A 12,842-nucleotide genomic window follows, 5' to 3' on the forward strand; every position below is an offset into this window, starting at 1 on the left:
ATGGCCGGCAGTGTTGGTTGGTCTGTCCTCCACTTTGGTCCAGACTGAAACATCTCATCAACTACTCGAAGGATTGCCATTAAAAGTTGAAGATGTACAAGGAGGACGAAATTTGATAACTTTGGTGATCCATGAAGTTGACACTTTTGATTGCAAGAGAAATGCCTCTACAACCAGAGGGGAATGTAGAGTAAAGTGTGGACGACAAAAGCTTGCTACAGATGTTCGGTTACGTCACCTCTGAAATGAGACCTCCTGCATGAGACCAGCATGCCGCCTCGCCCGCCTCTCACAAGTTGAGCAGGTGTTAATCGTTTAGGCACACCGAGGCAAAATGTGACTCTGTGAGCACTCGCATTGTTGTTTACTGCCAGCACAATGGAGGCCATTATAGCTCGACTGCTGATCATCATGTCGTAATGCCACGCTCTTTGCCCGGCCGCGGCGGTGTCGGCGAGTCAGCACAAATGGCAGTCGCTGATGTAACGTCCACCTCCTGTTTCAGATTAACACGGCAGCTCCAGTCAGCAGCAAACCGGTTAACAGAGATGAATGAGTATGAATATTTATCGATTCAGTCGGTCCATGAGGATAGTGTCAGGAACAGAAGTGCGGTGTCTGGGACTATTAATGAACTCTAATTATTCCCATGGGCTGCGTTTGAAGAGTTTCGATCAAGACAACAGATATTTAAAGGAAATAAGAACCCCCGGAAAAAAGGAACAACAAATTGGACCGCTGTACAGACCTTGTGAGCAGTTTCCTTTCGGAACCATTCTCTTTCAACCGTAATGCTGACATGAAAAAACGCTCACAACACGTCTTTGGATAATCTTAAGTAAATGTGTCATACTTTCCGTAAAGATCCATTGCAATTGTAGTTTTGGGCTCTTTGAGCATCACAAACCAAATCCCATTATATTCAAGAGAAGGCAGATAAATCCCTAAAGCCAATATCTCCAAACTAGGAAAATCACAACAAAACCATCTACAAAAGCATTACAGGTAAGAGGAATAATATGCATTTGTATGTGGGGGTGTACTGTCCCTTTAACACATTAATGCCATTCCCATCCGCCTTAGCTGTACTTTGTGTTTAGATAGCAAATATTATGCTTACACACTAAACTCAGATGGTGATGATAAAACATTATGCGTGCTGAACATCAGCAAAGAATCGGGTTGATTTCCGATTTTGCCAACCGACCGGTCGTGTTTTGGGGGATGGGCAGTCTCCAGTATTCATCATTCATTAGCATGACATAATCAGTCCAAAAGACAACAGGGTTACTTTACTTGGGACGAAAACACAGATGGAAAAATAAAGAAGGTACGGAAGGAGAAGAGACAGATGATGAGGAGAACAGGCTGACCACAAAACTGCAGTTTAAATCGATGAGTCTCCGGCAGATTCCATGTGCGTGCGAACTTTCTCCTGAATTTGATTATTTCTCACATTTCACACTCTCCCTGCTGATGATATTTATGTACGTGATGAAGAAAAAAAGACGCCTCTGTTTGACTTGTTATAAAGTTACGTCAGCCAGAGCATAAGAGTCACGAGTCTCTAAATGAGGGGGAGGGGGAGAAAACACAGCCAGGGAAGGGTAGAGAGATGAGATGGAGGGAGAATGGAAGGAGAAACACAGGGAGGAGAAGGAAGGAAAGGAGTTTGAGCAAGAGGAGAGGAAAGACCAGAAGATGTGAGAGAAGGTAAAGAGAGTGTGTAAAGAAGAGGCAAGGGAGCAGGGGTAGATGAAATAAAAGAAAGAGGAGGAGGACGAAAAACAAAGAGGAGGTTGAGGGAATAAAAGGAACAGAAGAAAATGAAGGAAAGGATAAAAAACAGAGAAGGATGCAGAAGAAGTATAGCAAGAGGAAGAAGTAGACCAGAAGGAAAAGTAAGGTAAAGAAAAAAGAAGAGGAGAGGAAAGACAGGACTGCGTGTTCAGACAGAATGCAAAGAAAACTTTAAAAGGCGGTGTGATCACATCCAAAGTCAATGTGAAGACATGATTAGATGCAAATTCTAGTCTCCTCGCGTGTTTTCCCCTGACTTTAAATGCAATCGCACCGCCTCCAACATTTGCCTCACGTTCTGTCTGAACACAGGCGGATGAAAGACTAAAGAAGAAGAGGAGAAACTGACACAAAGGGAGGATGAAATGAAGCAGAATTCAACAAAAGGTAGCTGCACAGACTATTAAAATCCAAGAAACCTCCAAATTCCAGGCTCTCGCCAAAACATCTCTAGTTAACTATCAACAGCAGAAAATAAGGACATCCAGGACAACAATAGAATTCAGGGAGAGTAATGGAGGCACACATTTGCCGATCAGTGCTCGGAAACACTACTGCGTCTGTCCACAGAGACCGCCAAAATCAACCAAAAAAGAAAGTTCCTCGTCGTAACCGTTAGTTCTGCCAGGTTCTGTTGCTCTTACTGGAGAACAAAATGAGGCAGGATTTAAGAACGGTCATTTAACATTCTGTAAGTGGACCAAACTACGAAGGTCTGGTTAATACGCTCTCTGCACGCCAGTTTCTGGACCTTATATACTCGACTGCTGCTCCGAACAGACCCATCGTTAATGTTATTAGTGCCAACTGTGCTTATGACAAATTAAAAATGTCCGCTGTGAAAAAGGCTTGTTGGAAGAGTAGGAGGAGAAAGAAAATGATGAGTGGGAGTTACAGAAGAAGAGGAAGAAGAGGGAACACAAAAAACACAATGTAAAGATAAAATGGGAAGAGAGGACATGGAAGAGTATAAGGAACAGACAATTGTCCAGAGAGAAGACACTGATAATCACACTCACACGCTATGAAGTGAGGATGTACTAAGCGGCTTTAATAGATACTTTCAGAGTGACAATGGATCAAATGGCTACAATGTGAAAGGGGATCGCTCGTAGTGATGCACCTACGAGAACTATCAGCTGAATCTGCAGCTCCCTTTGGCTTTACGGAGATTTATAGAGACTCATTGTTTTGGCTACAGAAGAAACTGCGTTTTCATAATTCCGCTTCCTTGATGTGCCGTCATGCTGATGAAACGTAACATCGGGGTGTCACAAAGAGAATAGCGTTTCTGACTGGACGTGAGATTGTGATATCTGTGATGCTTTAGTTGAACGAAATAAACGGAAAAAAAGATCCACTGCAGCCTAAAATTGTGATTTGTTTGAAAACACATACACTCATTACAACAATTTAAATGATGAATCATTCAATAAGACACACACGATGTAAAGCCTCCTCCTCCTCCTCCTCCTCCTCCTCCTCCTCCTCCTCCTCCTCCTCCTCCTCCTCCTCCTCCTCCTCCTCCTCCTCCTCCTCCTCCTCCTCCTCCTCCTCCTCCTCCTCCTCCTCCTCCTCCTCCTCCTCCTCCTCCTCCTCCTCCTCCTCCTCCTCCTCCTCCTCCTCCTCCTCCTCCTCCTCCTCCTCCTCCTCCTCCTCCTCCTCCTCCTCCTCCTCCTCCTCCTCCTCCTCAAAACATTTCAGTTACACCGTATTGTCGCGTGAAACCTTCAACACATTTCGGTCTCGGGTGTTTCCATCTTGAAATATGTCTGTAAAACACCAGCCAATGACATTGAATAAAAACCTTTTCAGACATGACATGTATAACGGCTTCATTGGTCTGTTGAAGGAACCATGTCTCTTACATCTACTTATAACTAATTTGCATTGTAAACTGTTCACTGCCAACGCAAAATACTGACCATCATAAAAATGAATATCCACATTCTTCTCTTCCACCGGAATTTTATCGGCCACATTTGACATCTCAAATATAGATATCCATATCTGCCTCAAAAGCACAGTCACACAACATAAAGGATATAAAACATTTAAGAGGAAAACGACACATAATCTCACACACACACACACACCAGTGTGGCATTTCTGTGACTGCAGTTCATTCACTGCTGCTGGTTACATTTATTATTGATAAGAGGCAATTAGTTTCTAATCTGCTGCTTCCTTTTGCAGCACAGACAAAGTCTGATTACCAGACACATGAACCCTCCCTAAAAAGATTCAAGTATCAATAAAACACGCTCGGTTTGCAGTGCACGCTGTATGCAGTGATCTATCACACGACTAAAAAGAAAAGGCAGAAACAAAAAGCAAATACTCAAATTCAGTGTTTGGTACTTTTATTTGATGCTTAACTCATTAATCATTTATTGAAATTGCCAAGGATTCATTTTCTGTCAATCCACCAGTTTATCAACCAACTATCTTTTTAGCATTGGCGCTTGTAAAAAGCACCAATGTGTGATTCACACTTGGCAGGAAGTGAAACTTCAACACCGATGGTGTTTGCAAAATTCCAACGCTGGCATGTTTGTGTCTTCCTTCAGGGAACTGGACTTCCACACCCGAGTGTTAACACCTCGATTTGGGAAGCTAATATGCTTCTAACCATGACAATGTTGGTGCCTTGCTCTAGAGATGAAAACTTCCAAAACTGGCACTGTTGATGCCACGCAAACGGATCAAAACTCACCATACAGCTCAGGGTTTTAGTGCCTTGCTTAAGGGAGGGGGACATTCAAACCCTGGCAGTGACAACGTATTCTGGTGTTGAGCTAAATCTCCTGTGTTCAAGTCAAGCTGCACATCCAAAAAATAAAGACATATTAGCAAGAAATAAAATTAAAAAGATATATTACCGTCTTATGCACTTGCTTTGAATTTCTTCTTTCCAAGTTTGAATTTCTGACTATGGAGGAAGTCCAGCTAGAACTCCAAGTCAATTCTTGGATAAAGTGACATTTTCCATTGCCCACTTTCTTCCACTCGGCTCATTTAACTGTGGTAAAATAAAACAGGAATCCAATTCATGCAGAAATGTCCTTCCGAAGCGCAAAAACAGAAATATTTTCCTCCCACAGCGTGGCAAGGAACAGAAAAAACTAAAACGAGGATGGTACCAAACCACAAAATGTCAAAGGAAGCAGTGTAACAGAGGATCACTCTGCCCTTGCATGACTCCTGCCTGTCAAAGTGGAGAGAGCGATGAAGAAATATAAAAAAAAACAATAACTATATATTGTGCAGAGACATCTAAACGTCAGGGTTTCCCCAGAACCAGAGGACATTATGAATGCTGCACCGAGGCTCTGCCTCCAGGTGCACATAACTCTGCATCAGAACCCGTTCGATGGAAAGGTATCAGAAGAAAAATCGTTTCGTTGTGTTTCGTCCCATGGTGTCTTCTTGGCAGTGACATACAGATGTCATTACTTTTCAGTTCATTAATTCATGGTCAGTTCATCTAAAACTGGTCTCAGCACTCTGGTCCCCTCTAAATAGCTGACTATCAATTAATTTTCTATATTCTTTTTCTTATTATTGTGGTCACAATTCTTTAAAAAAAACTGAAGATCTCCTCTGATTTTTTTAACTCTCAAAAATCAAAATTGATAACAGCCTCAACAAAGGCTGAGTGTCAATTGTAATCTTTTAGCATCTGCCTAAACACCTGACCAGTCACCAAAATCTTTCCCCACGAAGAACAGCAAAATAATTAATAATCCAAGTAAGCATCATTTATGCTTCATTATATTCCAGTAAATGATACCCAGTGTAACACTGAACGTTGGCTAGTTTGTCTGACCTTTGAAGAAATGTGATTAATGAAAGTTCATCACACGGAGCAAATATGTTCAGTCAATCAATATGTAAGAAAGCTGATATTTAATTCAAGTTGTGAGAAATTTGGCTTGGACCTGGAAAGATGGAGTAAAAAGCATCTGAGAAGTCTTTTCTTTTGGCCAATGCACCAAAAGGTAGGAAGGTAGGAAAGTGTTCATTTCAATTTAAAAACTAATCCTCAATTTGATCAAAAAGAGAAAGACGTTTAACAAAGAGACACGTTTCATGTGATCCAGTTACTTCAGTGTCCCGACGCCTGATTTGGTGTTTGGAAACCACGGCATAAGGAATGTGAAGCAGCATCCATCCATCCATCCATCGCACAGAGGCCTCAGAGAGCAGTGTGCCGGTGCTGTATATAGATCAACAGTAGCCTCCATCATTAAAGCAGCACTACACTGCGAGGACTTCCCCATCATAACAAGTTGTAATCCAGGTATTTACGAGTGAGCATAAAAGTGGCAGCTGAGGCGAGAGAATGTGCTGCTGGGCTGATTTACTGTCCAGAAGAACAGCCTGCGTTATCGATTCCCACAGTCGCACCCACGTTTCAGTTCTCACCCTTTCAATCGCGCCATCTCTCAATCACAGCCTCCGTCTCTCTCTCTCTCCCTCTCTCTTTGTGGCCATCGCTATTTTTTTTACCACATAGTCTCAGGATTAGAGCTAAACAGATAAATTGTCTGGGCCGTCATTAGCTAATTCAGCTTGTCGCCAATGGTAACAGATGTAAAATATGTTCGCCGATAGGCTCGTAGTCCAAGAATGTCAAAGACGTATTTGAATCCATTGTTCCGTTTTCCCACCAGAGTAAGTAAGTAAGTTAAATATATATCAGTATCAACCTCAAAAATACCAAATAGCTCAGACTCAGGAACTCTGGGACTCAAAGATTCTGAGGTGCATTTATATTTGTGCATAAATTCACTGATATATAAACTGCACACACACACACACACACACACAGCCACGATCACGGCTATGTTACTTCTAACTTACTTCTAAATCCTCCATCTCCCTCACCCCCCCTCCTGCTTATCCGGCTGTGAATTATCCAAACTGACTGGCTGAACTGAGCGAGACACTCGAGATCAAATCGTGAACCTGAATGTGTCACACCGTCTCCCTCCTCACACCGAAGGACAACGGCAACCACTACAGGGAGCTTAAAACAATGCACATAGGTGGAGCTTACAAATACAGCTGCAACTAATTTCCATTATCGACTTGTTTCAATTTATGTATTCATCATGCAGTCCGTCAACTTCAACAGTGTCAAAACTGCAGTGCACTGGACTTCTGACCCATCAAGTATGTTCAATTTCAAAATATCACCGGCCTGTAGACTTGCCGTCTGGCCATAATGTGTGATCGTCTGACCACAATACAACAGATTACATCACAATGCAGATGTGCAGCCACTGTCAGGAGACACAGTATGTCTGACTCATGTCTATATGGTCAGAGCAGCCAGGTTTGTAAGGTAAAATGATCTGCCAGGAGAAGCCGTCAATACAGTAATTAATACTCTTCCCAAAAGGTTGTAATACTGTATAAGGATACAACTAAAAGGTCATTTTTGTTGTCTGTTATTCCATTGATATATTTTTTACAATTAATCATGTAGTCTATAAAATGTCAAAAAATAAGTGGTACATCATTTTAGACCAGTTAAAGCTGAATATCTTCATATGTTAGGAGCTTGAACCAGCACATCTTTTGCATTTTTAGCTTGAAAAATGACTATACGCAATATTCAGAGCATATCTGTTGCCTCTCAGCGACTTTCAACATGGAGACGGAGGAGCGGGCGGCTCGCAGCAAACGGTGCCAACAGAGCTAACGGTGCAAACAACGGCTGCTGAGGGGGAACCGGAGGGCGGACGCCACACTTCCGTGCCGACGCCGTCGGTCGGGACTTATTGTCAGCTGTTACCGCCTTAAGAGAGCAGTGCAGAGCGGCGTTCGTAAGCTAACCAGTGGGGCACGCTCACGTGCACAATCGAAGCATATGCAGCCGTCGTTTGCCGTTTCAGCTCGATTTTAAATATTGGGGGTAGCAGACACAAGCTGTAAATGCAAACTTGTTGTCAAACATTGTTTATTTACACACTCAGCAGATTCAGAGCAACATTAAGTAACATTACGACCAAGTATCCAGTCAAACATTCGCCAAAATTCTCTGTTAGCTCCGTTTTGGTCTCCTCCAACTAATGAGACAAACAGCAGGCTTTTAGGCTCTGACATGCTCCGCCATGTTCACCAGGTAGTCTCTGACTGTGTCTGTCTGCTGCTCTGTGCTGCACAGGTAGTGTACAGTGGGTTTATCAAAGCTTTTTCCAATTAAAACGCTGATGAGAGCGCTGAGAATTAACCAAAACAGAAATGCTACAGCCGCACAACCAACACAATGAGTCGAAAGACGCTATAAATCTCCGTAGAGCCGAGGGGAACTGCAGCGCGGCAGATATCCCTGTGGATTCACCACTACGAGCGGCTCCTTTCACACACAAAGTCATGTGATCTATTATTTAAAAATAATATCGATCACATCCGCTTGAGTGCGAGTTGAAAATGCCAGACGTAAATCATTGCTTTTGAGAAGCACCGTCTCCAGTGGACTCGTTACAGTCTGGTTCTTTGGCTCCAACCGGCTGCTGAGCTTTAAACAGATTATTGCTGCCAAGCAACGTTTCTATCACTAAAACTCAATTCTGCTGACAGCCAATCAGGAAAGCACACACACCACGCTCGACTCGGAGAGAGGAGTGTTGCTGCAGTCGGGCACCTCGCTATCAGGTGGCAAATCTTATCTATGCATTAATCATCTTAGGAAGGCTGGATCCTGCTGTTCCTGGTCAATACGCTGCAGGAGGAGGAGAGAGAGAGGCAGTGACGGAGACAGAGAGAGACAGTGAGCGAGAAGGAAAGGGCAGACTGGTTAGGGAGAGCCGTCCCAGAGTTAAAAAGGTCACAGAGACTCATCGCAGCAAACGCACCCCAAACTCAGATGCTCACAGGCTTTGATTCTCTCTGGATGAACCTCAGAAGTACAACTGGATTTTTCAAACATTGCCATGGAAACTGCTGATGCACGAAAGGTCTACGAGCCTGAACGTGTGCAAATCGATTTGGCCGGACTCCTTTGATTATAGTTATCTCAGTCAGATTGCCATCATTCAGTGGCCCTCTGCGGGAAGACGAGGAGGCAGACAGAGCAGAGGGGGGGGGGGGGGGGGGGGGGGGGAAGACCGGGAGGAGGGTTTACCAACCCGAGGGCTCGTTCAGGAAAAAACATTCATGTTGCACAAAATTCTGTTGATTTTTTCCCTTCTTGTTTAAGCCTAAAGACTGTTGGAAAAAAAATTTAAAAAAAATAAATAAAAAAAAGAAGTGGACGTAGCCACCATTATGTCACTCATTGGTTTGTGGACTACCGCGTTGAAGCCTCGAGGATGGCATTTTGTGACCATATTTGGACAAGAGTGTGTGTGAAGGGGAGGGGGCGGGGGAGGCAGAGTCTTGTTTACTCAGTGGTTCCCTCCTAATGCAAACATTAAAACTGCACTACAGGAATGCACGACTGTTTTTGTCTCGTCTTATTTGTCTTGTGAAGCATCAACAAGGCTACAACTACAGTTTGTTGTGCAACCCTGTATTGCAGAACGCCCGAAAGCATACCCTGCTTTACGGGAGATTCTTCTCTAAATGGATCATAATTTACAAAATGAACATCATGCTGTATTGAAGAAGACTTGACACTCGAGATTGAGACCATAAACTCATGTTTACCGATCTTGATCCCATGGACATCAATTAGTAATTTCATTCTAGTTTTTGAGAAGTTTGTAGTTTACATCTTTTGTTTGACTTACCGACTCCACGACCAAAGTTGAGGACGCACATATTAAGCTTATTCATTCATATATGGTGTCTACGCACAGGTGTGCGCTGCAGGGTCACAAATTAAGAGACAACCAGAAGTTTGAATTTATGTTATGGTGGCATGTGTCATCCGCTGGCGTATCTCCCTGCAGAGTCCTCTTAGACTCAGGCTCTTTAACAATGTATTGTGCAAACTTCTGTGTGACAGACTTTTACTCTAAAAACCCAATTACTGCAAGGAGGAAAAGCTCTTTAGTTCTACTGCTCAAGACTTCACAGACATGTGCAGTCATTGCTTGGCTTTAAACAAGACAAAAGGATTGGGGACCAGTGCACTCAGAGGCTGTAGGGTGACATATCATTGATACGAGGGTAGTAAAAACAAAAAAAAACAACTCCTTCCATCTTTGTTTACAAACTGATTTATGAGTCAACAAATACTAGTCTGCCTGTGGGACGGAGAGCGATACCCATCACGGTCACGCACCATGTCTCCGAGTTATGATCTCTCATTCGGAGAAACACCTGGATGAGCAGTGTCCAGTGAGTTTATAGCAGTGTGGTATTTAAATACGCTGAAAAACAGACTGACGTGTACCAAATACAAGTACATTCTTTAGAACACGCACAGATAAGGTACTCTATTGGTCTCGCACCACTTAGTAGCAGGAGTTTTCATAAAAACACTGATGTGTATTCGTTCACCGACATTCATCACTTTTCACCAAATATGTTGTGCAGAACAAAAGTGTGTTGTTCTTTAACCTCATGATCAGATAGTGAAGGCCGAGACCTTGGCGGAAGAGAGAAACTGACTCGCTGCAGTCAGGAAACGTCTCAAAAGTGCATTCAAGCGAACCAAAGGCAGCTTGTTTTTTTTTAAGATGTCTGACATTATCCTTCTCATCTTTTCAACAGATGTTTTAAAAGAAAATAGATTTCCATCTGGACCTTCCACTGCTTGTATAATATAGTGCCCCTGTATCAGATGTTCAGGCCATAGCATAGACACATTACATTCAACTAAGCTATACACAACTATGCCATTCTGACTGCTAATTTCTCACTAATCTGCCGTTCTCCACGGACCGGTAACAGTGACTCAGCTTGTACTTGGACTCATTTTATGGATGGTTCAGTCTTTAATTCATGAATCATGTTATTTTGTTAGCAGCTAAACAGAGTATAAATGGCAGTGAAGAATACTATTTAATGCAGAATAATGTATTGAGAATACAGGTATTTCTGTAACATGAACGTTTACAGATGAAGATGCAGATATAGCTTTGTGTTACACCCCGAGAACACTCCCATTTACTGTCACACATAAAACCACGTTTGAATCATTAGTACGATGAACAACCGTTAGAAAACACCTTCCTCTTGAATCAAGAGGCAACATGAAATATGAGGAAACGGTAAACAATGACACCAAAGATGCATTTCAGTGGTGAAGCACAAAAATCTTTAAATTCTCAATCAAATATTTCTGAAACCTGTTCGACACATGCAAGTAGGCCTCTATGACTCCACCTTTTTCCACCTGAGGACCGCCCACTTCATAGGACGGAACCTGTCCATCATAATAGGAACCTGATGGGTTATCAGGGCTTTTATAAAAGGACACCCACATGTGATTGTTGAACATGGTTCAAACTGGTGGGCTTGAATCTGCTGCATTTTAGAGCCTGGCTGCAGGGATTTGTTCCCAATCAGACACAAGAGCATTGGTGAGGTCCAGCACTGATGTAGGCTGATGAGGCCCGGCTCGCAGTCGGTGCGCCACCTCACCGCAGAAGGTGTCGTGTGGGGCTTCTGAGGTCAGGGCTCTGCGCAGAACCAGTCAAGCTCTCCCACAGCGAACTGGGAAGAGCACTTCTTTGAGGAACCACCTGTCTTTGTGCACTGGGACACACACACACACACACTTGTGTGAAATCTCCTTGCATTACAATTCCCCTTCACTGGAACTAAGACCAAAAGTAAACAGGGGTCTCCTTAATTAACGCCTCATTTCTTGCGAACCCTTTTGATAGTCTTGCAGGTGAATCACCATCACACACACACACACACACACACACACACACACACACACACACACACACACACACACACACACACACACACACACACACACACACACACACACACACACACAGAGAAGATCACGTCCCCACACGCAGTTATTTGCCTAAACGGCACAGCGGTGCAGCGCTTTGCATGTGCAGCGGCTGATAGGGGACTGTGGGTTTGGAGGCTGCAGCCACTTTGCTCCTCAGCTGATCCTCCAGCAGCCCTATGACTCATACCGCCTGCCTTCTGCTGATGCTGGAATCGACAAGTAACACGGAAACGCACCGGTGAACAACGAGCATCGGGCACGACCCGAGCCCGAAAAGATGTTCCGGGAACATTTCCTTCCATTCTCTTTTGGCACTTACCTTTCTTTGTCGTTATCGAAACAAACTCAGATCTTCCTCGCAGGTGTCTGCTGCTGCTGCCTGGCCAGTTCGTCTCGTCCTCCTCCTCCTCCGAGACGTCGCATGTCTCCCACGGTCCTGGTGGAGAGGAAAGATCCGCGCAGAGCTCACCAAACCTGCACCGGAGCTCGATGTGACGGCCCAGCGGAGTGCTTGGTGGGGTGCAGCCTGTGGAGCGGTCGAGCGTATCTCCGAGAGAGCAGAGGAGTCTGATGGATGTCGCTCGGCTTCCTCGATGGGTGGAGGGTTGACGCTCCCGCCGCATTCAGGGACTCCTCGGAAACTCGGAGATCTCATAAATTTGCAAACAGGCGCGTCGACCTGCTTCTGTTGATTTTATGCTGTTGTAGAAATTTTTAATTTTTTTCCACTAACAATTTTATCCCGAGAACAAAATGTCCCGCCCTACATTATATATTTGGAACAATCGTTATGCTGTACAAAATAAAGAGTCCTTGTTTCTCCACTACTGGGTAGCATTGCTATCTTATTGGCAGATTTGATTTTCATTTTAACATGAATTAGTATTTTACCACTAAGAACTGTCCGTAGCTTTCCTGTTCATTTTATTGGTGAGTTAGATGAGATGGGATACAACTTTAAATACTGGGGGTTAAATATGAAGCTACAACCTTAATGGCGTGATTATAAGTAGAGGTAAACAGAACAAAGTTACTGCTAATTAGGCCTCAATATTGTTTTGAGCAGATTAAATAATGTATGATGTGTTAATTGTTGAGCTTTATTGTGCTTGTAGGCGGACTTTGTTACTTTTGGACAGAACCAGAATCCACCTGCCTCCAGTATTCA

General features: G+C 43.6%; 1 protein-coding gene across 1 annotated transcript in view; it reads right to left on the minus strand.

Annotated features, from left to right (window-relative positions):
• Positions 1–12,222, minus strand: part of LOC306792230 (ras-related protein Rab-27B-like) — a 36,826-nt gene extending 24,604 nt beyond the window's left edge. The window contains exon 1 of the mRNA XM_079289295.1: positions 11,994–12,222. The gene's annotated coding sequence lies outside the window, so the exon portion shown is untranslated. The remainder of the gene's footprint in view (positions 1–11,993) is intronic.
• Between the last annotated feature and the right edge of the window lie 620 nt (positions 12,223–12,842).

This window comes from Melanostigma gelatinosum, assembly GCF_949748355.1.
Source record: "Melanostigma gelatinosum genome assembly, chromosome: 18".
Taxonomy (NCBI): Eukaryota; Metazoa; Chordata; class Actinopteri; order Perciformes; family Zoarcidae; genus Melanostigma; species Melanostigma gelatinosum.